Genomic DNA, 26,007 nt, shown 5'->3' with positions numbered 1-26,007 from the left:
GATGAGGGCTCTAAGATTTTGGCTATTACTGCGCGATTTGCGTGGACCGAGGACAAGAACGCCGGTAAAGCTGTGTCCGATGTTTTTCGTATTCCCAGGCCACCGAACCTTACTGGTAGTGTAGCTTGGGTCCAGGAACGTTCATCAAATTTTATGTTTAAAATTTTGGAAAGCGTATGCTTTAGGGTGTCATCTAAGCTATGGAGAAGTTCTGGGAACTTCCAGAGCTGACAACACCGCAAAGCATACGTAAATTTTGGAACGAATAAACAATATCGAATCAGAGTAAATGCCATGTGACTGTTAATTTGGAGAAGACGATCTAAACTTTCACTAAAATTCCGTGTTTTTTCATTTATATAGTCCGGAAAAGAATCGGCTAGAACAGGTGAACCCAAGAGAAAAAGTGCACTCTTCTCAATCACTGATAATTCTGGGGCGACGGCCTTGAAACTGGATATTATCTCATCTCTATCCCCACAATCATCAGGGACAAAAAGTTCACACTTCCCCAGGTTCAAATCTAGGCCTATAATTTTGAATTCGCGAATCAGAGTCTGAAAATCCGAAAGAACTGTAGATGCGTCGCTGGCAAGGGTCCCGTCATCTAGATACCACACGTTGAATTTGGAATTTAGGAGTTCGATGACCGGGTGAATAGCTAGACTGAAAATTGCTGGACCTAGAGGGTCGCCCTGTTGACAGCCAACTTCAGACTGGATTAAGTGGTTCTGGTAAATGAGTTTAGTGGGATCTCGGTAGCACTGTAACATGAAGGGTAAAATGGTGGGGGCTTTGGTTTTTATCTGTGTTAACATGGCGACCCTGTCTACAGAATTGAAAGCGTTTAAAACATCCACGTTTAAATATATACTATTTTTTGAATTTTGAACATGAGTGCGAAAAGAGTGAACGGCTGCCTCACAGCCACCTTGAAGGCGAAACCAAGTTGCTTGGGTTGGAAATATGATGACAGAGATTTTACGGACCTGCAGGCTATCTTGGCAGTGAGGCGCCGGTATGTTGAGCCGACAGCGATCGGTCGAATGCCACCATCTCTCTTCCTCAGCGCGCAGAGGTTTGCTCCATACAGGATGTCTACGATATCTAAAGCAACCTCACCACGAAGCATGAGGTTGTACAAATTCGTGACCTCCTGCAGGAGTTTCTGTCCGGCATCCCCACAGCAACCGCTGGTGAGGTCCTTCAGATGCTGAGAGGTGATACCGTCGAGACCGCCTGCTGAACCCGGAGGAAAAGACATGATGGCTCCACGAACACTGTCGACTGTCGTTTGAAGAGGTGGTGTTCCGTCATGGGCGTCAGAAATGTGTTGAAAAGTCAGTTGATGGGGGTGTTTCTTTGGTAAGGCCAAAACGGTTTCTGGGGAGTTCGGAGCAATCGTGTCGCTGGAAAAGAGCAGCCGCGCAGCGCCCTTAATATCCCGCTCACTAATTTTATTTTCAACATTTTTAACAATATTATTTTTGCCTAAAGAACATAAAGGAAAATTTTGATTCAAAACAATATCAGAGGCGCAGTTATTTTTAACACGGGAAGTGAGGGAGGTATTATTTTGGGGATCCCTAGTCACGTGAAGAGTGCGGTAGGGAAACGTCAAGAGGTTTTCCCAGGCTTGCCTCGAGTTTTCATCCACCGTTTTGTGGATAGTTTCGGCAAGCTTCTGGGCTACGGCTACTCTAGCACCCCTAGGGATCCGCCTAAGCACTGGGACAGATTGTTTTAATTTGGATATTATTTGCCAAAAGGGTTCCCGTGCGGTAGAGTTCTGGGAAGGTCAAACTGAAGCATCCGAATGAGAAGAGAGTAAAGGCTCCTAGTGGCACTTACCTCTGTGAATACGTAGGCCCCTCTCACTTCTGAAATATCGGGGTTAGGGACATTGTGTACACTGCACTAAGATTTCAAGCGGCACGATCGCATCATCAGTGGACGTCCCTGCATCTTGGCTATTGCTTAACATTTACAACTTAAAAAGAAAAACGTTCTTAAAATAGCCTGAAATAAAGCTAAAAAGAATAAAACTATACGATAATAATAGTTAAAAAACTATAAAACTATAGAATAGAAATATAAACTAAGAAGATCAAAAGGAAACTTGAAACGGACGTCTCTTTAGGAGCGAATTTCACATTCTGTGGCCGTACTATGAAGGGCTGCTCATGGTTTACTACTCCTGTCGAAGCAGCCAACGCGCTAATAAAGTATATGGGCGAAATACTTTATATGGCAAAACAACTTTTGCCGGACAGCTAGTTACCTATAATATAACACTTCTTATACATGCAAGATTGAAGCTACTTGTTGTTATAAATCTACGATAAAATAGTGGAGAAATGGGATAGTAATATGTAAAGACGGCCTAAAGGCTAAAACAACTTAACCTTTGGTCAAAAGTTAAGCTTGAATAAAATAAAGTATAAAAGACTAGCTGATAACGGCGCGGCAAAAATGAGTTTATCGCGCAGGTTCCGGTTAATAAAATATCGTATGTAAGGACATAATAATATGTACCTACTTTGAATTCTGGAAAAGGTTTCAGGACTCTAAGTGTATAATAATCTTATATATAAAAATGGATTTTTAAATGTGTTAGTCGCGCTAAAACTCAAAAACGCCTGAGCGGATTGGGCTGATTTTAGTCTTAAAATATTCGTAGAAGTCCAGGGAAGGTTTTAAAGTGACAGACATACATAATATTACAGATATACACGTTTTCGCATTTATAATATTAGTATGGTTAAGCGTTAACACATTAAATAGCTTGCATGCATTGCAAACTTGTAACGTGCTTGCATAAAATAATATTAAAACCTTATTATTCGTAGATTAAAACAACAGCTTTCTTTTTTTATATTTTTATTCATAAAAATGTTTACAATGGTAACTTATACATAAAAAATCGCCAATCTGCACAATAGTTTGTTGGCGATAATTTCATTGTGGTTAATAAACAACTTAATATTTTTTTGTAATTTTTAAATGTATTATACATTTAAGAATAAATAATACATTCCCAACCTCTAATAAAATCCAATCTCTATATTTCTGTGCACAAGCTTCACTATGCCAAATTTTATCGTACAACGAACCAACGAAGGGATGGTAGTTTTTGTAAAACTGTAACAGGTTTTGTGTTATACATATTACATATTATGTTATATGCGTATCCCTTACTATATAATATTATATTTAATTAATATCTTTAAACGAGCAATTCTTGTATATATATAATTGGAATCTCCATCTAGGAATCATTTTTAGAAAATGTTATTTTATTCGTGTTTTATCGAATACCGAGCTTTGCTCGGTCAAATAGCTAGTAATATTATAAATGCGAAAAGATGTATCTGTCTGTTACTTCTTCACGATTATACGGCTCAACCAATTTCGATGGTATTTAGTATGGAAATACTTTGACAAACGGGCAAGGACATAGAACAATTCGGGGAAATATTTACGGACTCCGCGATTAACAAATTGCGTAACAACGTATACGCGTCATCCAGTATTTTCATGTATGTACGTAATTTGAATGAGCAAAGGGCGTATGACGTAACTCCTACATTCGCGTAATATGAAGTTAATTAAGAAACTATTGATGTTTAATCCTAGGTTTGAAAATAACTTTGCTTTAATTACAACTAGGCTTCGCATTCACTCGCATCTCGTTTTAGCTATCGAGATTATTGTAACTGAAGACGTAGGGTGAAGTGGATAACTAATATTATATAACATAAGGGCAATTACTCATTTTAGGGTTCCGTAGTCAACAAGGAACCCTTATAGTTTCGGTCTGTCCGTCCGTCTGTCCGTCTGTCTGTCTGATCACGGTTTTACTCAGAGACTAAAGGACCTACAAAGCTGTAATTTGTCATGAATGCACATATTAATGATGCCGACAAAATGGTACATAAAATCTTTTTTTTTATGCTATCTGCTCTATACATCAAGCGGAGATGAATTTTTTTTTCGCGTCCACCCCATCGTGAGGTGTGTCGTTGGATAGGTTCTTTAAAATTATATGAGTATTCATAGATCATTTTCTGATTTAGGGATCCGTTTGTGAAATATTAAGTTTAAAAGTGGAAAAAATCGTTTCAGTTCAGTGTCCCCCCTTCTACCAGCTAAGCAGTTGCTTCTGGAAATGTGAAAAAATTTACGGGAGTAGGAAATATGCTGAATTTAAAAGGAAAACTATCACGGCTAAGACTTCATAAGTTACTGAGTAATAGTCGATCAACTAAAAAAAAAATATTTGTAGAAGTACCAAGGAACTTTTCGTTCACAATAATTTATTATCCTTTGAACGTAACTGAGACGATATTATTATTAATAGTGTAAAACACGTTATAAATGTGCATTTATTGACCATTCAAAAATTATAAAAAACTAGCGCCCCACGGAACTCTATAAGCGCGTGGCACGACAAGCACTGGGCCGGTTTTTTTTCTTTATATTTTGAACAATCCTTGAACACCTAATTCATCATCTGGCTAATACATCTGATTATACATAAAATCTAAATTTTTAATTTCATACCATTTTCGCGGTCGGTCGTAAAGCCTCCATTTATGAAAAAAAAAGTAAATTTCAAATTGTTAGTTACTTACATTAATCTACCAACTAATTCTTCAATTATGTTGACATAGTATTTATCTATTCTTTATACCTTTGTGCTCAAACACATCTATGATCCATTTACAGTAATTTACAAACTGTGCCGTTTTCGAAGCGACTTTAGTTTTCGTAGACAACTCTACAGTTTTCATTTCATTAATTCTTGCGACCTATCTGTCAGCGCCAACACAATATCTGACAACCCTCAGGGTGACAACGACAACTTCTTAAAACGACAACTTCCGAAAACAACAACTTCCGAAAACGACAACTTCCGAAAACAACAACTTCCGAAAACGACAACTTCCGAAAACAACAACTTCCGAAAACGACAACTTCCGAAAACAACAACTTCCGAAAACGACAACTTCCGAAAACAACAACTTCCGAAAACGACAACTTTCTAGAATGTCAACTTCCGAAAAAGACAACTTTCTAAAATACAATATGGTAATAAACTTGAATGTAACACAAGATTTCTTCAATTCGAACCACTACTTCCTAATATTAATTATACAAACAAACTAACTCTCTATTTTACTCATTTTTATAGATACATTGTAATGCGCGAATCACAAGCCTTTTTATGAATTACCGTAATGTTTTGCGTGCTTACGATTTCTACCCTCTATATATATATATATATATATATATATATATATATATATATATATATATATATATAGCGGTCACTTGTTTGTTTGTTTATCAAGAATACAACGATACTGATTAAATTGATATATTACCAGCTTTCTTTAACTTGGTTTTTGTATCATGTAAACAGGAAAAACGTATTCAGAGGAGTCATTTTTCAGCGAGCGACAGGTCTACTGGGAAATATATCGTATGTACTAAATAAATTATTTCTAATCTCGCGATAATGCAATGTCCAGTTTTCTTATATTTTTTCGTGTCTGGAGAGCCTCCACAAGGCCACTTACTGGACTCTCTCTCCTTTTTGGGGAGAAGAGAGTACGATGTGCCGGGCCATTCATGTTTGTGAGTTTGTGCATATGCATGAAAAAACTACTAAACTGATCTTGACAATGGTAGTAGTTTTTAGGGTTTCGTACCCAAAAGGTAAAAACGGGACCCTATTACTGAGACTTCGATGTCTGTCCGTCTCTCTGTCTCCAGGCTGTATCTCAACTCTCAAGAACTGTTATAGCTAGACTTCTGAATTTTTTATAGATTGTATGTTTCTGTTGCCGCTATAACAACAAATGCTAAAAACGAAATAAAATTAATATTTAAGGGGCCTCCTAGCCTCCCATACAACAAACGTGATTTTTTCTGCCTTTTTTGCTCTAAGTATATCAATAATGGAAACAGGTAGACTCTTGAATTTTTCACAAAATCCTTTATTATATTATTACGTGTAATTTAATACTAAAATATAAAATAAAATAAAATCAAAAATTTAGGGGGGCTCCCGTACAAAAACATAATTTTTGGCCTATTTTTGATCTATAACGGTACGGAACCCTTCGTGCGCGAGACCGATTCGCACTTGGCCGTTTTTTTTTGGATAAACACACTAATAAGACAAACATAATTATCTTCAAGTATGTCAGTCTGTGGTCGTTAAACAACGTTTTATGTTGCAGTCACAGCAGGAAATGCCAAAATAGTTTTCGATAAAGCCTTTAGTAAGCTAGTTGACCTCATTTTGTGCAATAAACCAAACTAAGGTCTATTAATGCTCAAAATAAACCAATTTCGGTGAAAACCGCGGCTTTCGTTAAAGCAGGTAAAAGATTCAACCACAAAGGCTCTGCTCAGTGAGTCAGGAAATTAAATAAATAGGGGATTCAATGCCTTTGTAAAAATATCACAATTTTCTACGCAAATTAAATAAAGTCTGGTCGTTGAGCGTGCGGAGTTTTGTATAACATCGCGGCTCGTCTCTGTTATACCTTCACGAATAGCTACACATACCTGTTTTTAGGGTTCCGTACCCAAAGGGTAAAAACGGGACCTTGTTACTAAGACTTCGTCTGTCCGTCAGTCCTTCTGTCTGTCTGTTCGTCTGTCCGTCTGTCTGTCTGTATGTCGCCAGGCTTTATCTCAAGAACCGCTACAGCTAGCTTCTGAAATTTTCACAGATTGTGTATATCTGTTGCCGCTGTAACAAAATATACTAAAAACCAAATAAAATTAATATTTATACATCAAACTTGATTTTTTTGGTCTTTTTTGCTCAAAATCAATAATGGCAATAGGTAGGGCGTAGGCACTTGAAATTTTCACAAAGGCCTCAAATATATGTGTACTTGATATTTAAATAAAATAAAAATGTAGGGGGCTCCAATACAAAAAACACAATTTTTGGGCTATTTCTGCTCTATAACGGTACGGAACCCTTCGTGCGCGAGTCTGACTCGCATTTTTCCGATTATTTAATAGGCGATGTGCCATTTTACTGTCAAGAACAGATCCGGGCTCCGGCTTACCACTTTTTAACTATTTTACCAACAAAATATAAGATGTACCTACATGTAGAATAAAACTCGGTTTATATTGACAGTAGGTGTAAAACAGCTGCCTCTAAAGTTTACAAGGCCTGTATTGACATACTTTTATCGTATTAATTAGAGCATGTCCATGCACATAATAATAATTACCTGTATTATAATAATTTCATTATGGCACCCGACAAAAGCTGTCCGCGCCCCGCGGGCAAAAACGTGCCGATGTGTTGCTTCGCGATTTTACTGCACTTTCAATTCGATGGACACTCGTTAATTTTACGAAATAATTAATATCTGTTAAAGCTAAAATTAACAACAATTATGGCTGATATTATTTTTATCCACAGACCACAGTTACATAATTATTATTATGTAGCTGTATTATGTATGTTGTGATTGTTTTTAATATAATTATTAAAATTAATATACTCTACAGTCATTGCTGTAAGTAAATATTTTTATTAGCGTCACCGGTTTCGGTGACGGTGGCCGGTTTCATTGAAACCAGGCCAGTTACGCAGGAGTAATTTTATAGTGCCCAAGTGCGTGCGCAGTACACAAGTCACTCATAACCCAGTGGAACGGAAGACCGACACGACTGGCGAGAGATCTAAGGCGCAGGACCGACTCTTGACATGCCCATCCGACGCATGGATCATCTTACTTCTCAGACAATCAGGTGATCAGCCTGCATTGTCCTAACCAACCTTGGAAATAAAATGTTTCCAAGGCGGGAATCGAACCCACGACCACGCTCTTAACCACTGAACCACGGAGGCGTTTTATTAGCTATAATATCTATCTTATCAAATCTATGAGGCGGGCCATAAAACCCCATAGTAAATGTAATTTTCCACCCAAAGCTAAAAGGGACTTTGTATGAAATTATGCGTGGTTTCGGTCCTAGTAATGAATAAAGATTAAAGATTTGAACAGGTAAATCTACAAAGGATAAATTAGTGTGCAAAAAGGATATAAGATGAAACATATTAAGGGTTTATTAAAGTGCGCTTCTCGTCTCTAATATTACTTTATGAAGGCACAAAGCTGCTTATGGCCGTATACTAACGTTGTAAAATGTTTAGAATTGCCAAAATATTTGTCGCCGTGTGGCGTGTATAATGAAACGAGACGTGAAAAGACGTTGCAGCACAATGCATATCCATTTTTGCTGAGCGGCATTAAAATTGAAAACATGAGTGGAAAAAGCAGGTAAGCAGAAGCTAATCAATTGCTATTTTTGTCATAAATAGAGGCTTTAGGGACCGGAAAATAATTTGAAATTAAAAAAATGTATATGTAGCTAGATAATCAAGTAGGTAAGTAAGTTAAAAGGTTTGTTTAAATTATAAGTAAAGCTAAGTACTCACATGCGGTTTTGCTCGATAGTTTTACTCCAAATCGAGTAATAATTACTGTGTGGACCGCAAAACTGACAGCTCGAAGACTCGCATCGAGCCGGCTCGATAGAATGAAATATATCGATTTAGAATAAAACTATCGAGCAATGCTGAATGTGTGGACGAAAGCCAGAGCCGCGGGTTTTGCTCGATCGAGCAAAACCGTATATGAGTACATAGCATATTAAGCAGAACAATGAGTAATAGTCTTTATGGTATAAAAATATGCTAGTTAGATATCTGGTTCTTCCACTCACGTCTTTAAAATTGTGAGTAGCCTATACTTTATGAGGTTATGCCCCTTTCTATATAAAGATATTTATATAGTCATCCTTGGAGGAGGCCTTTACCCAATCTGGGGACCCAGTTTAAAAAGTAATATAAATATTATGTTAATACTTAGTTGATAAGAATCTTTGTAGCTTGGTCAAATAAAGTCTTTTTTATTTTATTTATTATTATTATTATATAGAAATAAAATATAACTATTCTATTCTAGGTCCTTTGCCTTTGCCTGTAATGTGACTTTTCCAATGTGCCAGACAAATCCAAGCCGGCCTGTATTCGCTGTGATAATCTTTTGATTACCAAAAGAGTACAATAATTAAACCAAATAATTATCTAGAAAATGCCTGAGTTACTAGTTAATTGCTCTCACAGTATCAAATTTTAGTCCCTAAATCCCACACGAATGATTCAAATACTCATTCAGACAGGTTTACGTGTAAAGTAATGCAATAGTTTGGCTCCATTAACGAATTGTAACTTGAACCTTTGCTTCATTACGAATTTATTTTTACGTAGTTTATAGTAAGGACAGGCGCTATGTGGGACATAATTATGTATCCAACTTGAGTGCCCCAATAGGACTCTATACTTAGTCTATGTTGAGGATGCATGTATGTAGTAATATAATAATATTTACTTATAAGAAGATCCATACTGTTTATGACAAGTATAGTGTAGTGTTATAGTTAAAGATATTAAGAAATTATTATATATTTATCAGGACAAGCTAGTTTTGTAAATTATGATCAGAAAATGACGAAAATATATTGTTTTATCTAAAGTTATATACTCACTAGTCACTACTCAGTGTGTGAGTCTGAGGGTCCCTTTATTTGTAAGGAGTATAATAAACAATAATACTGGAACCCTAACACTCTGTGGAACCCTTGGGTTTCTTGGAATAATTTCTTGCTGTGGGTCTCACTACATACACACAGAAGTATATAAAACATTTATCGTTAGGTGTGATTATTGTTCGTTGGGACTTATCCTTATTTTCAAAATATTTTTTTACATTATCTGTCGACAAAGTAGAGAAATCCATTAAAAGCTTTTAATTAAAGGTCTACTGAGGGCCACAGGGCAGGTAAGGGATTATTTTGAAGGATTTTGTTTACGTAAATAGATATTATTATATTTAAAATATCAGTCCCCAAGCGGCACCCGGATGCTGCACAACAATTGAAAATCTATTGTGTCTATCCCATAAAGTTATTATACCTAGCGGAATAGAGCAACAATCTCAAGCTGTCAAACGAAACCAAAATTGGTTTTCATCTGTGTGAAAAATATGCGTACGTATACACTTACACAAGCATGATTGAACATAAATTCTATGAGATTAAATTGTAAACGTGCGGCACGTGCCAACTAAACATCAAAAAAAGAGTGCTGCTGTCGTGTATAACACGTCTCTTTTTACCACGCAGTGTTACTGATAGTGACATCTCTCTTGCTCAGCCCTTTGTTTCTCTATTCCGCTAGCTATATTAACTTTATGGTCTGTCCACGATCGAGGTATTATAAAGAGCGTACTGCGTTAGTATAACACTACGAATAATAAAAACTACTTATAATATAGTATACTGTATAACACGTTTCTTTACGCTGACATACTTCATCATATGGTTCAATCGTTAATGCGCAAAGAGGAAACAGACAGAAAAATAACCGACAGATTTCAGAAAGAACGTACATTTTTCCAGGATAAAAAGTAATCTAGTCCTTTCCCGGTACTGAATGTATCTCCATCGTATCTCAAGTATCTCCATCAAAATCGGTTCAGCTGTTTAACCGTGTAGAGGAAACAGACAAAAAGACGAGTAATGCTCGTCTTTCAAAAGTCTGTTCTTTAGTCTGCTATCGGAATCGGACGTCAATCGGAATTTTAAAAATACTTAAAAGTGCCGTATTGAGCTGTAGAAATTTAAATAGAAACGTTAGCCTAGATAATGGACACGTTTCTTATCGTATTACGTACGACGTATTCGTACGTCACAGTAGGTAGGAAAAAAGTGGCACGCTCGTTTTCATACAAATCGAGCGGTATACCGCATGGGTATCTTGATCTATGTCTGTGGTAGATATGGATGTGGCAAGTTTAATAATATTATACACTTTCGAATTTATAATATTAGTATGGATATTAGTAGGTATAGATAATATTATATTCAAAAGTATTTTTTAAACGTCAACATCAAAACATTGACAATCAAAAGGATGTGGATGAAAAGCCCACAGACAGTTTAAATTTGCATTAAAAAAAATGAAAACAAACTCAATTATTAATCTGTACTCCATTAAACCAAAGAGAATATAATCACTACCTACGTTTTACATTAAACTTTCGATCTCAGTGCTAACTGCAGCCTGCAAGTGAACGAATAAATTTAATTGAATATTGTTGTATTAAGTTTTTATAATATTTATCTAAGTATTATAAATAGTTTAATTGAAAATATAATAAGTCAGTTGATCGGTTTATGTCAATTCAATATGACGGCTGGGTTTGGCGTAACGCGACCGAAAAACGTAGGTCCGCAAACTGCCTATAAATCAACTTCTCTAATAGTACATTCAAAATAGCCAGTATTGTTTACTACTTTTAAATATCTAAAAAATTAGAAAGAAAGGACTCTAAATAAGGTAATTGATCTTTTCGGCCCTCCACCCGCAGTTCTTTGTTCTTCTCGTGACCTCGTGTCGATTTCAAGATAAGGGGTATTTACCACAGGTAAGGCCAATTTATTTTATTCCCTTTTAAGTCTGTTTATTATTTCTGCCAGTTGCCATCCATTTGTAGATTAAAAATATTCACTGTATTTATTATGATTTGTTTGTTTTTTCAGTAAAGCATTTGTTCAAATAGGGCAACTTATTTATTTTCTACACAGGTGTTTTGTTTTCATCAAAGTTTAAGTGACACCTAAACCATTATAATCAGGGTGTACAATCTTAGAATGTTTGACACGGTAACATAAGAATTTTAAACCTCCAAAATAAAGAAGACCAGCCAAGTACCTAATTATTGTATGAAATGCTTACTTTTTAATTTGGTAGGATAATAATAGTTAATAACTCCGTCGCAAAATAAGAGATGGCGCTTGTAAAGCTTTCGCATCAGATTTTATCATAAATTGTACTAGATGTCACTACTGAGTTATTTGCAACTAAAATACATAAGTAAATATACAAAATTTGAGAATCTTTTATGAAAATAGTATTTTAAACAAGTGTACGGTATACTACTTTTATAAAATGAGTCTGTTGAGAGAACCTAAAACAACACAAACATTTAGGGTTAGTAACTACTAACTAATTACAATTTTATTTTATTAGTATCAATAAATGTACATAACACTTTAATAAATGACGTATTTACAAAACATAACACAGATTTAAAATTGATAGGACGGGGAATGGTTGCGGGGAGAAGATCATATAGGGAACAATGGTTATTAGGACAAGAGAAAAATATATGATCGTGATGTACCTTCGTCTAGCCCACACTCACAAAGGGAACTATCCCTTACCCTAATTTTTGCAAGAAAGACAGGCGAGCAACAATGTCCGAGCCTGTAACTGTAACAACTCGACAAATTGTAGAGCACACTGTTAAGTTTATGGTTTTACATGCTTCGCACCACACTCGAAAGCAAAAAGTTTGATTGACTTTGACATCTTTGTTGGGATATTTTTATCGATGTTACCAGAAGGAAAAATAATATTATAGCTGTTATGTTACAAAAATACAACACAATACATACCTTTTATTGAAAATATTTTATTTTAAGCATTAGACCTTCTTCAGCACGGAGTCTTTGCCACTCACTCTGATATTGGCAAGTGGCAACTCACCAAGGAGCCATTATTAAAAAGAAGAAGAAGAAGAAGAAGAGTTTGGTGCTATCTGTCATAGATATGCGTCTACGCTTTTTTCTTGCGGCTTACGAATTACGGAGAAACATAGACTTAATATATAATGCAGAGAAATTTGTTTGTTTCTGTGCATATGTCCGTCGAGTAGAGCCTACGTTCCTCCTGTTTGTGTGTTTGTAAATTGTAAGTGCTGTGAGATTGCTCCTGTGCAAGAACTGAGATAGGACTCTTTGTACTTTGTAGAAGTGTTGTGTTGCTTTAAAATGTTTTGAAATAAAATAATGTTCTTGTAATAAATAAAATGTATAAAATTCTGTTGTTTTATTTTAATTTTAAATGTACATCTAATAATCTATAAATATTTAGGTACATATAGTAATACTAGAATCCATAGTACCGCAATAAAGCGCCATCTGTAACTTTACGACGGTACTAGACCGTTGTAAAGTTACAGATGGCGCTTTATTGCGGTTTCCACAAAATAAAGGGAGTGAGGTCTCTATTCCAGTATATAATAAAGTACTCTGTGATTATAATTTAGGAGATGAATTGACAAGCACGTAAAACTTAGGTGACGTATATTTTGATTAAAAATAAAGTTTAAAAAACTAAAACCCGACTACTAAAACACGCTCTAAAAAGTACGAAACAAGAAAACAGTTTATAGGGATATGGAAATGTTTAAAGGATAGCCGTGGTCGTATGTATGCCCTTTATTATATTAATAAAATATAATGAATCTGTTTTGCTCTAGTAGGTGGCATACGACCACGGCTATCCTTTAAACATTTCCATATCCCTATAAACTGTTTTCTTGTTTCGTACTTTTTAGAGCGTGTTTTAGTCGGGTTTTAGTTTTTTAAACTTTATTTTTAGTTCAATTATTTTGGGGCTACGATTCACTCGATCTTAAACTACCAAACTCCTCAAATGATTGAGGATCATGAGGATGTTTAACAATTTATTTGGTTCTGTTTCACTACCTGTTGCCCGCGACTTAGTCCGCGTTAGTATAGTATAATAATTTTAAAGGAGATGGATAATTTTTTCCCAAAAAAGTGTACTTATATTTAGTTTAGGGTACAATAATTTCACTTTAATTTATAACTTTGTTCCTAAAAAAGGAGAATCAAAACTCAACAATAACGACGCGATAACACTTCCACGAGGGAGGAGGGGTTTGGGGGGGCGCAGCCCCCCCCTCCATGTTCCGGCCGAAGCCCAAGCCCATCATAAAGGTAATTTAATGATAGTCAAAAAGTGTGTGTTTAGTATAGGGTAGCAGCCCCCCCAAGTTCCGGCCGAGGGCCGAGCATGTGGAGGAAATGGTAATTAATTAATGATACTCAAAAAGTGTATGTTTAGTTTAGGGTACAATAATTTCACTTTAATTTATAACTTCGTTCCTATCAAAAATCAACACTGACGACGCGACAACATTTCCAGGTGGGGGAGGTTTGGTACAGGCCAGAGGCGAAGCCCCCCACACCATTTTGATATAAGTAACATTTACCTCCGACCCCCCCCCCTCTCCTACCCCCCTCGATCCTCCCCTTCCTATTCCCATCCCCCCTCCGATCCCGATTTTATTATAATATGTATTTGTATAGATATTGTATTGAAGAGATTTATGAATTCTTGCAATTATCAGGTGATTGCTCGTAAACCCGTGAGAAATTGATAATAATGTTTGCATATTTGAAATGTGCTAATAAAGCTCTTTCTTTTGATACCCCACACGACATTGTCAGGAAAAATATTTTTTTTGTTCTTTACTTTCAGTCCCCTAGATGGTGCTACAGTCAATTTAACGAGATGTCATGTAGCCTATAACCAGCGGACAGTCAAGAGGCTTCTAACGACACCTCATTTGTCCAAATGCGTTAAGTAGTTTTAAAGTTACGAGGGAACAGAGCTTCGCCGTAGTCGGATAAAAACAACCTATTATGCGATTCACCCGTCTAACCATTAGGTGACCCTTAAGGTATGATTCGGATCAAGACAGCATGCAGCGGGTCGCCGCGACCCGCGACCCAAACAGCCACTGCTCACTATGAAGTTGTATAGAGAACTAAATAATCACGGCGACCCGCGTCGCGAGACAGAGAGACCGGTCGCCGCGTAAAATAGCATACCGATGTCCGCGACCCGCGACCCGAGACTGTCGCCAAGCCACTGCTTTGTATGTGTTTATATGGACGACATTCCGATTACCGCGACGCGCGACACGAGACCGGTGGGCGTGGCGCGGCAAATTTCGATGAGCGCGACCCTGTCGCGTCGATAGCAGTACCGCGACAGCCGCAGGGCAGCTGTGGTAGATATTCTATCTAGAAACACGCCGATAGGTTATAAATTATATCGCCGTCACTTAATAAAAACGCCTCCGTGGTCTAGTGGTACAGAGCGCGGCTCTTGACTCGGAGGTCGTGGGTTCGATTCCCGCGTTGGAAACATGTTATTTCCAAGTTTGGTTAGGACAATGCAGGCTGATCACCTGATTTGAGTCTGACAAGTAAGATGATCCATGCATCGGATGGGTATGTAAAAAGTCGGTCCTGCGCCTGATCTCTCGCCGGTCGCGTCGGTCTGCCGTCCCACTGGGTTATGTGAGTAAAGGAATAGAGAGTGCTCTTGTGTACTGCGCACACACTTGGGCACTATAAAATTACTGCTGCGTAGCTGGCCTGGTTTCAATGAAACCGGCCACCGTCAGCGAAAACCGGTGACGGTGGCTGGTTGGTGTGGGAGCTATTATTATTATTATTATAATCATATCGAAACCGAAAATATTTTTTTTTTGTATAATATAAGCCATGGAGGTATCAAAGAATGTAGGTATGAACTATAATATTATTATAACAGCTACTTCTCTCATAGTAATCTATACTTCCATACTAATATTATAAAATGCGAAAGTATCTGTCTGTCTGTCACGCTTTTACGCCAAAACAACTGAGCCGATTGTAATGAAATTTTGTACACAGGTAGTCTAGAGCCTGAGAAAGGACATAATCTACTTTTTAACTGGAAAAGGGGGTTGGAAGGGGGGTAACGGGGGACGTGGCTTAATCTGCAATACATTCTTTCAGGTGACGTGCAATGAGTATATCGTAGCATCCCTCTTCGACCCGCGACGTAAAAATAGGGTCAACCTTTCTCCTCTTTTCCGGAAATGATAAAAAATACAAAATAATTTCATCATCCTCTTCATACTCGTATGCCAACAGTTTTTGGATAATTTCTTCCCTTAATACTAAATTCCCTGCCATAATATTGTAAAATAATTCACAATTATTGTTTTGTTTACACTCGTAGTTATGGTGGAAAAATGGTCAAAGCTTCTGTCTGCGCACAATATCACAAAATTGTAGATCGCAACATAGTTTGAAATGCTACCTAGTTATGTAGTTAATAATGTTGCATTTTGTTCAAATGTACTTATTTACGCGGCGCACTTGCATGCCGCGGGTCTCTGCGGCAAGCGACGCTGGCCACGTGGTTATTATAATACGTGACTTAGACAAAAATGATAGCTATAATCATGTTAATAAAGTATCATTTTAATTAATTTTTGTCGGTCGCGGCTACGTGGTCGAGGTCATTGGTAAGCTATTTGCTGCTCCGCAGCGAGCGACCGGTCGCTTACGCGTGACGCCGTACGCTTGCCTCGCAGATCCGAATGGTACCTTTATAATTTAGGGGATGAATTGACGACCCCGTAACACTTAGGTGACGTATGTGGCAACGATGACGACGTTAGATGACGGTTGCCTTGACAATGAATCTGTTATCGAATGGCCGTATGATATTTTACTTGTAAAATAGCGAACTCCCATAAATATCTTCATATTTATCACAAATATTCCTCTTTATTCACTCTATCTATTAAAAAAAACCGCAATTAAAGGAAACAAAGGGACATTTGGACAGAAAAGGCGACTTTGTGTTATTCTATGTAGTGATATACGTCACCTAAGAATTACGGGGTTGTCAATTCATCCCCTAAATTATTGAAACAAAACTGACGTTCGGTGCCTCTTATATTGGCTTAAGGGACGCGGTCTAGTGTTGTTGGTGAAAACGGGCGTTACTTACCTGTAATTTACTGTAACTTTACAGAAAAATGTTTGTTATTTGATAACGTTACGATTGCGTAAGTAGGCATAATATGGCCGTGTTCGTCGGCGTAGTTTTTAGTGCATTTGCTGCAAAACCTAGTTATTTGTCCAAAAATACGCCGACGAACACGGCTAATATTATAAGGGTGGGTGGGTTGCACCAGAGTTAAGGTTAAGGTTATCGTCGAATATGGCGTCCATTATGGACTTTTAATAGGGATTTTACAGTTCATTTGACATTTTCTGTCAGTTAAAGTAAGTTGGTGCAACCCACCCTAAGTAAAAAGTATATTTTAAGTAAAAGTAACACTCACACAGTATTAGGTTTTTTACCTGTAATCTTCGATCACTAATGATCGAAGCCTGTAATAATAACTGTTGTATGTTGTTAAAAATAAATTAATAAATTACATTCAAGCTTATGCAATATACATATTAAATACATGTTAGCTCTTGAATCTCTTGTCACTTGTAACATATCGACAAGATGACAAGTGTTAATTATTATGTTTTCAACATGACTTGGTTCGTCTGCGAGTTAACTTTAGAATAACTTTACAGTTAAACAGTTCGCTGGGGTGTAGTTTATTTTCGTTAATTAATCTTACGATAGTTAATTTTACTACTAAATTATGTAAGATTGAGAAATATTAGGCTCTTTAGAACTCTTAAACTTTAAACACTGTATCTTTATATTAAGTATATTAAGACTGTAGAATGTGGTTGTTTAAAGTTGTAATGCAACAACGTGTTATTAACTTGTATACAATGTAGTAAAACACTAAAGAACATACAATATAGGTTTATCTTGCAGGAACCGTACATTTTGCTGGAATAAAAAGTATCCTATGTCCTTTCTCGGGACTCAAAATATTTCCATATCAAATTTCAGCAAAATTGGTTCAGCGGTTTGTGCGTGAAGAGGTAACAGACAGACACACTTTTGCATTTATAATATTAATATAGATATAATGGAAGTATTCATTTGGTAGATAGTTCAGGTATCGGAAAAGTGTACCTTGTATATTTTCTCCTTGTAGTAAACGGTAAACCAAACTGTGCACAGTCTTGAAACACGCCTGTCGCTGAGATCGGTAAGAGTTAAGACTCAAGCATATCTCCACACTGCATATAATATAATATAACTAGATGACGCCCGCAACTCCGTTGCGACTAAAATCGTCGCGGGAACCGTACATTTTTCCGGGATAAAAAGTATCCTATGTCCTTTCCCGGGACTCAAAGTATCTCCATGCCAAATTTCAGCAAAATCGGTTCAGCGGTTTGTGCGTGAAGAGGCAACAGACAGATAGACAGACAGACACACTTTCGCACTTATAATATTAGTATGGATATGGTAAAACGTTGCGGATCAGCTAGTACTATAAAACCTCCATACTCAGCTGCAACAAACAAGCAATTGTTATAAATATTTAAGCCAAAACAATTAGAACAACAGCAATAGCAAGGATACATAAAACAAATTGCTTACAAGTATTGAAATAAGAATTTAATTAAGGATGGTGATACCCACTTAATCTCGTGAGCTCCCTTTGCGACGTACTATGTTTCCCTCTACAAGGGTAAGGGTACATTTACACTGTCTAGAAGTTAACGCAGTTTAGTCAGACTTTGTCAGATATGTATGAGACTTGAGTGATTTGACATAACACACCAAAAGTGCCATGACACTTAGCTATACTTGGTACTACTTATATATATTCTGTGGCTATACGTTATTGTCATACATTTTTGACATCTAACTTTATCTAAACTATTGATTTTTATTGAATTATTGACTAAACTCTGAAGGTACCAAAAACGTAACATATTATAATAAAAATATTATTTTAGTTTTGTCAAGAAAGAGTAGACGTAGTAAATCACGATCAAATTGTATTTTTTTTGCTTCGTATTTCCAGTCGTTTTTAAAAATAAATTATCAGTCTATATCTAGTAGGTATCTACCCTTTTTTGAGAAGCTGTACCAACATAAATAACTAAATAATAAATATACTAGTGAGAATTGAAAAATCGGTCAAGTGCGAGTCGGACTCGCGCACGAAGTGTTCCGTACCATTATAGAGCAAAAATCGACCAAAATTGTATTTTTGTATGGGAGCCACCCTTAAATATTTAATTTATTTTGTTTTTAGTATTTGTTGTTATAGCGGCAACAGAAATACATAATCTGTGAAAATTTCAACTCTCTAGCTATTACCGTTCTTGAGTTACAGCCTGAAGACAGACGGACAGACGGACAGACATCGAAGTCTCAGTCCCGTTTTTATCCTTTGGGTACGGAACCCTAAAAACCAATTGGATTAAGACTGAATATTGCGTAGTTGTAGGGTTCATTTTCTATACCTATTTCATATTTCAAATTCCGCTCCGATGCTAGTGTGTAACGCCCCTAATCAGATATTTCTATCAAGAAAAGAGAAGAATGGTCTAAAGAATTTTTCAGTTGAAGTGAAAAATGTGTAAAATCATTTTCTTCGTGTGAAACGTACAACAGCTTAATTAAAAGCGCTAAAATTGGAATAGTTCCATTCTAAGTACTCAGATACGGTTTTGCCTGGTTTTGCTCGATAGTTTTACTCCAAATCGAGTAATAATTACTGTGTGGACCGCAAGCGGAAAGCGGAAGCGGATCGAACCGGATTTATGGAATGAAATATATCGATTTAGAATAAAACTATCAAGCAATGCTGAATTGTGTGGACGGAAGCCCCAGCCGCGGGTTCGCTCGACGTTATTGCTCGATCGAGCAAAACCGCACAGTACTTAGCATTAGACACTTTTCAAAAACGGTGTTATTAATGTTAACTGTTAGTATTTATTGGATTAAAAAATAATGCTTCATTCCAGTCATAAAGCTACATTAAAATAAAAATATAATACTGATATGGGATTCGAAATTAATGATATTATAGTGTACCCGGCTAATCAAGGCGGTAGCGGTTTTTTAGTTTAGGAGCTGCTTACATTAATCTAAATAACTTACTAATTACAACGAATAGAGAAGTACATTTGCAATAAACATTAGAATATCATAATATATTATACTCTAATGCAGCGGTTCTCAAACTTTTTTGGTGGCAGAACCCTTTTCAGAAGTGTAATTTTTTACGAACCCCGAAAAAAGAATGTTTTCTTTTTGAATGAAGGCCTAGGCTCTGCTGAGCATGAGCTCAGCATGAGCTCAGAATGGCTTCTCTAATGTTAATAGAAATGAACTATAATTTGAATCAGAACTGCTGAAACTCCCAGAACTGCTAAAGCAACATGAGCATAACTGACTTAAGGGGGCGACTAACCCTAAAGTGTCGATTTTATAATTAATTTTTATACTTGAAAATAAGCCCCGAATTGTTTTATTTTCTAAAATTAGATACTACATTATATTTTCGAGAATTCGATCTGAGCAAAAACACGATATCTTAACATTTTCTCGATAGAAAAAAATCACAAAGATGCATCTAATTTTCACGAATTTTTCATCTATTGCCATAACCGCGCATTGAACTAAGTTAATATTTTAACACATTGTATAAAATTCTATCATTGAAAGATCGACCTAGCAGATTTTTAAAATGTTGTATATTTATCGAGTTATTGAGAAAAAACTAATTTGGCGATGAATCCGCGTCGTCTTTTTCACCTAGCATATGAAAGACGGGCGTGAGTGTGAAAAGAGAAGGACGATGTTTGATTTTTTGGGTTAGTCGCCCTCTTAAACAGAACCCAGTTATGAGTGTCGTAATCGCGTCAATATTGTCTCACGTCATTACGGAGAAAAATTGGCCAAATCGAATCTCGTGCGACCTCCGAGCATATTGCTGGTAATATCATTTGGAGAGTAATTTTTTGTGCCACAGATATTATGTTACTTTTATTGATACAAGTGATATTTCTTTAACTCTTTGCTAGTAGGTCGTAAATTGCGTTGTTGGTAGTGAAAATGAAAAATGTAACTTTCTTTGTTTTTTTAACTATTGCATAGCTCTTATCGTAGCCTTTGAGAGCGGTGACCGAATCAATAAATTCCGTAACGAAAATAAACCTAACACCCACTGCGGCGTTGCCAGACTTCGGCACGGTGTTCGTGTGCGTGCGACTAGATTGCTAATAAATTATTTCAATCGACTCTGGTTTTTTTTTTTGGGCATACTCCTTAGACTTTATATTAAAGGGAAATAGTTTTTGGAAAAAATACTTAAAAACGAAACTTGCTTCTCAAAATGTTCCTCAAGAACATAATAATATTAATAATATCTATGGACGCTTCACACCACGTCAGTCTGGCCCCGTGCTAAGTACCTAAAGGACTTGTGTTATAGGTACCAGACAACGGAAATATATTTAATACTTTTATACTATACATATATTTAAGATTTTTATTATATCATACACATATTTAATACACATCCAGACCCGGGAACATTGAAAACTTTTTTGTTCCGTCGGCGGGATTCGAACCCGCGACCCCCGGCTTGAGCTACCAACGCACTCACCACTGAGCCACAGAGGTCGTATTATTATAAGTTCTCCATACTCCATTTCTCTGTCATACATTTTGGAGCTCAGCGAACCAAGTATAAGTAAATATGAATAGAGTAGACAATATAATATTATGTTTATGTCAAGTCATCATGGCGGATGGCCCCAAATCGTCGTGGTTTTGGTTGACGTAAATCTTAATTTATTATTATTTCCTTTGGCATAGTAATTTTGTGGCAATGTTTTATTCCTAAATTGTATTTCACGTTTCAAATGACATCATGATGGAGGGGTTTCTAAATTATTAGGATAATATTGTAATCACAAGCAACATCTACCTACTCATTTTGGTAGATAGATCAAGAAATTAAGTTTTGTTTAAGTTTAGCTGGAAATATCTCTTCTGATGTTGCGAGTGCCCATGGGCGACGGTAGTTGCTTTCCATTAGGTGGCCCGTTTGCTCATTTGCCCCCTAATTTTATAAAAAAATCATCAATATTTGTTTTTTTTTGTTTAAAAGTAAAGACTGAGCTCGGAATTATATCAAACTCTAATATTTGTTCAATTTTAATAATGGAGCTTTAATAACAAAATAATAATATTATGTTTAATAATTATTTTAAATTGCTTAGGTTTTATGTACATATTTGTTTGGGATCATATTTTCTATATTTTAAGTGTTAGTTTGTATATTTTAAGGATATAAATTTTAATTTGCGAGCTAATAATTGTGTAAAAACGAGATATATGCGAAAATATATAGTCTGTCTGTTACAGATTTGCACCTAGGCCCCTGAACTGATATTCAAGTGAAAATCAAACTAGTATAATATAAGAGTTACTTTAAAATATTATGGTTCCTATTTTTGGTACAGAAGTAATGTCAACCAAAAAGTTTTTCATATAATTTCATGAGAATTATATTTTTTGTTTGTATTATACCGAGACCAAAACGAAACAATATTATTAACATGGATTAATAGATCTGCATCTCTGATGAGAAGAGTACGCGGCAGCTCCAACAGTTACCTGCAACTCATTGCGAGTCGAATGGACACTGAATGTCCATTCATGATAAAACGGACTTTAATGCATGCACAGTCACACAGTCTCAGGTAATTATTTGATGTTTTGCACTTGTTATAATTATAATATTATGTAATTTTAAATTTATAATATGGACCATGTCTGAAATAAAAGATTTGAATTGAATTAGTAGCAAAATCGGGTTACAAAAGCTAAAAATCAGTTTTTTGTTGCCGCTTATTCGACTTTAATCCAATTACTAGTTCGTATCTGTTATTCCCGTCACATTCCGCTGTTTGTCATTCCGCGAGCGACGCGAAAAATGATTTATGTTCACATTTTCATGCATGGCTGTGTCATGTAGACCTACAAGGATGTTTGGCGTGTGTGTGTTGTCAGGGGGGCTAGGATGCGAGCATATCAGTAAAGCTAGTGTAATTCTTTAGGGTACGCTTATACGGGCAACTAAAATTGCTCCACTCCAGTCAATTTTCGTTAACTTTAACGTCACGACTACATCAAGCAATTTTCGGCAACAAGCAGCAATATTGCGCAATTGTACATTGCAATACAATTGAGCGATATGGCACAACTTCATCAACTAGTTACTATACAATACTGTCGTACACGCGCCCATCGGATATTCGTCAATGGGGATTGTCCATTTTTTTTTAATTTTGCTCATTACAAAAACATTTCGAGGAATAAGGTCAGTGATCGTTTTTCTGTATATAAAAGAAAAAAATACCCATTAGTTACTTATATTTTTGAACAAATATGTTTAACCTTAGTTTGATCTTTAATGGCGTTAAATTAGCAATAAATTCGACTAACATTATGTTTCGAACTTTTGGTAAGCTTCTCGTATCAGCTTTCACATAATGAGAACTTGCATTTGACGAACCAGCCATTATAAATAAGAATGAAAGGAAATTTAAAACACTACAGAGGTCAATTAGCCGCCGATGATGACGTCAGAGCGAAACTTTAAAAAATTATTGAGAAAAAACTAGCCAATGAATTTCAAAATTATTTAATTTATATTCTTAAAATACCCTATTTTAACGAAAAAAAATATAAAAAGTACATGTGATTTTTTTTGGACAATGCCCATTCGTATCAATGGCGACATTGAGCGGTATGAATGTATCTGGAGCAATATTGCCGAAATAATTGCCGCAATTTACTCAAATTGCTCCATATTGCTCCACGAATTGTTCAAGATCGGTCAATTCGTGTCGCCGGGCAATTATTGCCGCAATTGTTGCCCGTGTAAGCGCTTCTTTAAGTAGGTTCCGAAATATAACCCAGTGTATTGGTCTGCGCTCATGACGTCAAAAATTGACGTTACAAAGCTTAGAATGATAGATGGTCGTGCGCTTTGATATACACATTTAAATATAATACAATAGGATATATTACTGCAATGTTTTCACACTAGACCAGTGTTTCCCAAACTTGTCGGGACCGCCGCGACAAGAAAGTTTAAAGTTCGCGGTCCACCTTGTGTCATGAAGACAAAAAGCGGTATGTTGCTGCCGCTGACCATATCATCATCGTCAGCCAACTGACGTTCACTGCTGGACTTGGGCCTTTTCTAAAGCTCCTCACCATACCCATTTCAATTAAAAAACGTATCGTACCTAAGTACGACAATCGTCCTATAGTTTCAGGGCCCACCCAAAATCTACCCGCGACCCACAATTTGGGAAATGCTGCACTAGACGGCAGTACCAGCACAGAGAGTAAATAGAAAGTTTTGTTTAACGTTTGACAACGTTTCTGTCAATATCCTGATATGACGTGTGCAACATGTCGGGTTTTGGTCGGAATATTTACAGTTTGTGCTAGTAGCGTATTTCCTATTTAATGCAGTATTCTGTGTTCCGAATACAGAACCAATATCGAGTTCTCGCCTCTAGGGATTACTAGTATTGTTAATGATTTGCATTATGTTACTACAAATGACTGATTACTATGACATAGGTAGTATATAATTATTGTGATCCCTTACATCTAGGAGGATTAATCATGTATTAACTCTCGAACATTATCATGACATTGAAACGTTCGATTCTATGTACTTATTGTTGTATGTACTATAAATTGGAAAAATAATTTAACTTTTTCACAAATTCTGAAGAAGGCACCATATAAGCCCTTTTTCGGGTAACCTTCGGTGTACACGTTGATCACCAATCACCATATTGTCAATTTCCATGCTTGGAGTTTGCTATACCCCGCCAAATTATATTCTTCATGATGGTTAAGTAATAATTAAAATATGTTATATTATTATATATCTAATAATAAATTGGTATGAGTAAAATAAATTCAAAATTAATACTTGTTAAGGTTATTGGCATAATCTCCATACATTTAATAAAAGGTAAATAAACATTAAAGGTTAAACGTCCCTGACTGTGCCGTTATAGAATTATTAATACTTAATATTCTTTCAGGAATAATTTTTAACAATATTTTCTTAAATACCTGAATTATTATATTGCTCTGAATATTATAATACTCAAAGTTTATCTAACTCAGTTAGAGCAAACCCGGGTCTCTTTGACGGGTAACCTCGTTAGACAGAGAATTGAGCTGAGCGTAACCAGGTTTGCGTCGTCTTATCTGCTATGGAACTGTTAAATGTCGTGCCTACTCTATAGATGTGAAGAAAGATAGAGATATAACCGGAGATTAAGGGCCGGTTTCACAATTTTCTGATGGCTGAATGGCTTTTCTGATAGCCGAATAGGCTATACACAACTTTTTTGACTGATTCTCCATACTTGATCTGTCAAGTCAAGTGGTGAATAGCCTATTCGGCACTTATCAGGAAATGGTGAAACAGGCCCTAAGTGGATTAAGTGAGCTTTAGATGTTGAAAATAAATGAAATTTTTGAAAAACTCCGTTGCGTTAAAATTTGTTTATGACCCGGTGAACTTCGTAAAACTTTCCTGCTAATATAAACCTTCCCTGTAGCCCTAGCACGGCCACTACCGCTACTGGACTTAAACGAATATTTCAACACTAAAATCAACCAAATTCAGCGTTTCTTGAGTTGTAGCGAGACTCAGGAAATTTAAAATTTATTTTATATCTATAGTTAGATATAAGAAAATTGCATAAGGCATGGTAAGCTACAAATTATACGTTGTATTCTCTCATACCCCAGATCATGTGCAGTGTACACACTTGGACAGTACAGAAATTACTGCTGCCAGCATTTGAATCAAATGGGCTACTAAACAACATCCAGGACAAAATTCCGTTAGTCCCAAAATTTTTGTATTATAAAATTTTTTCACTTTTGTATGAGTAAACTCGTGACGCTCGGACCCTTGCCCATACAAAAGTGAAAAAAATTTTTCGTCTTTCTGAGCTGCTACTTTCACAGTAAACTCTCTACAAGGAACACGTGCAGACCCTAAAGTATTATCACTTATTTATATAGTCTTAGTTCTTACTTCTTTGTAAAGTAATTATTTTTTCGAGACTAAAATACAGTAAAAATAAAAAGTCGAGCCGTTAAAGCCAGGCTTTGTCAGTTAGTTATTGTTGGCGTATTTCTGTTAAGACAATGAATGAGAGAATTTCCTAGGATTTTTTTTCACTTAAATCCTTCTTGGGGTCAAATTTTATTAGCTCTAAGGTCGGTGCGTACGAGCAACT

At 36.2% G+C, this 26,007-nt stretch overlaps 1 long non-coding RNA gene across 1 annotated transcript; it reads right to left on the bottom strand.

The window, feature by feature from the left end:
• Nucleotides 1-20,809: 20,809 nt before the first annotated feature.
• LOC121739002 lies at nucleotides 20,810-24,043 on the bottom strand. The gene is made up of 3 exons (XR_006037377.1): nucleotides 23,877-24,043; nucleotides 21,314-21,319; nucleotides 20,810-20,819 (listed from the first exon to the last, which is right to left on the bottom strand). It is a non-coding gene; the product is annotated as an uncharacterized LOC121739002 (long non-coding RNA).
• Nucleotides 24,044-26,007: the final 1,964 nt, after the last annotated feature.

This window comes from Aricia agestis, chromosome Z (assembly GCF_905147365.1).
Source record: "Aricia agestis chromosome Z, ilAriAges1.1, whole genome shotgun sequence".
NCBI lineage: Eukaryota > Metazoa > Arthropoda > Insecta > Lepidoptera > Lycaenidae > Aricia > Aricia agestis.
This window is presented reverse-complemented; position numbering and strand designations above follow the sequence as displayed.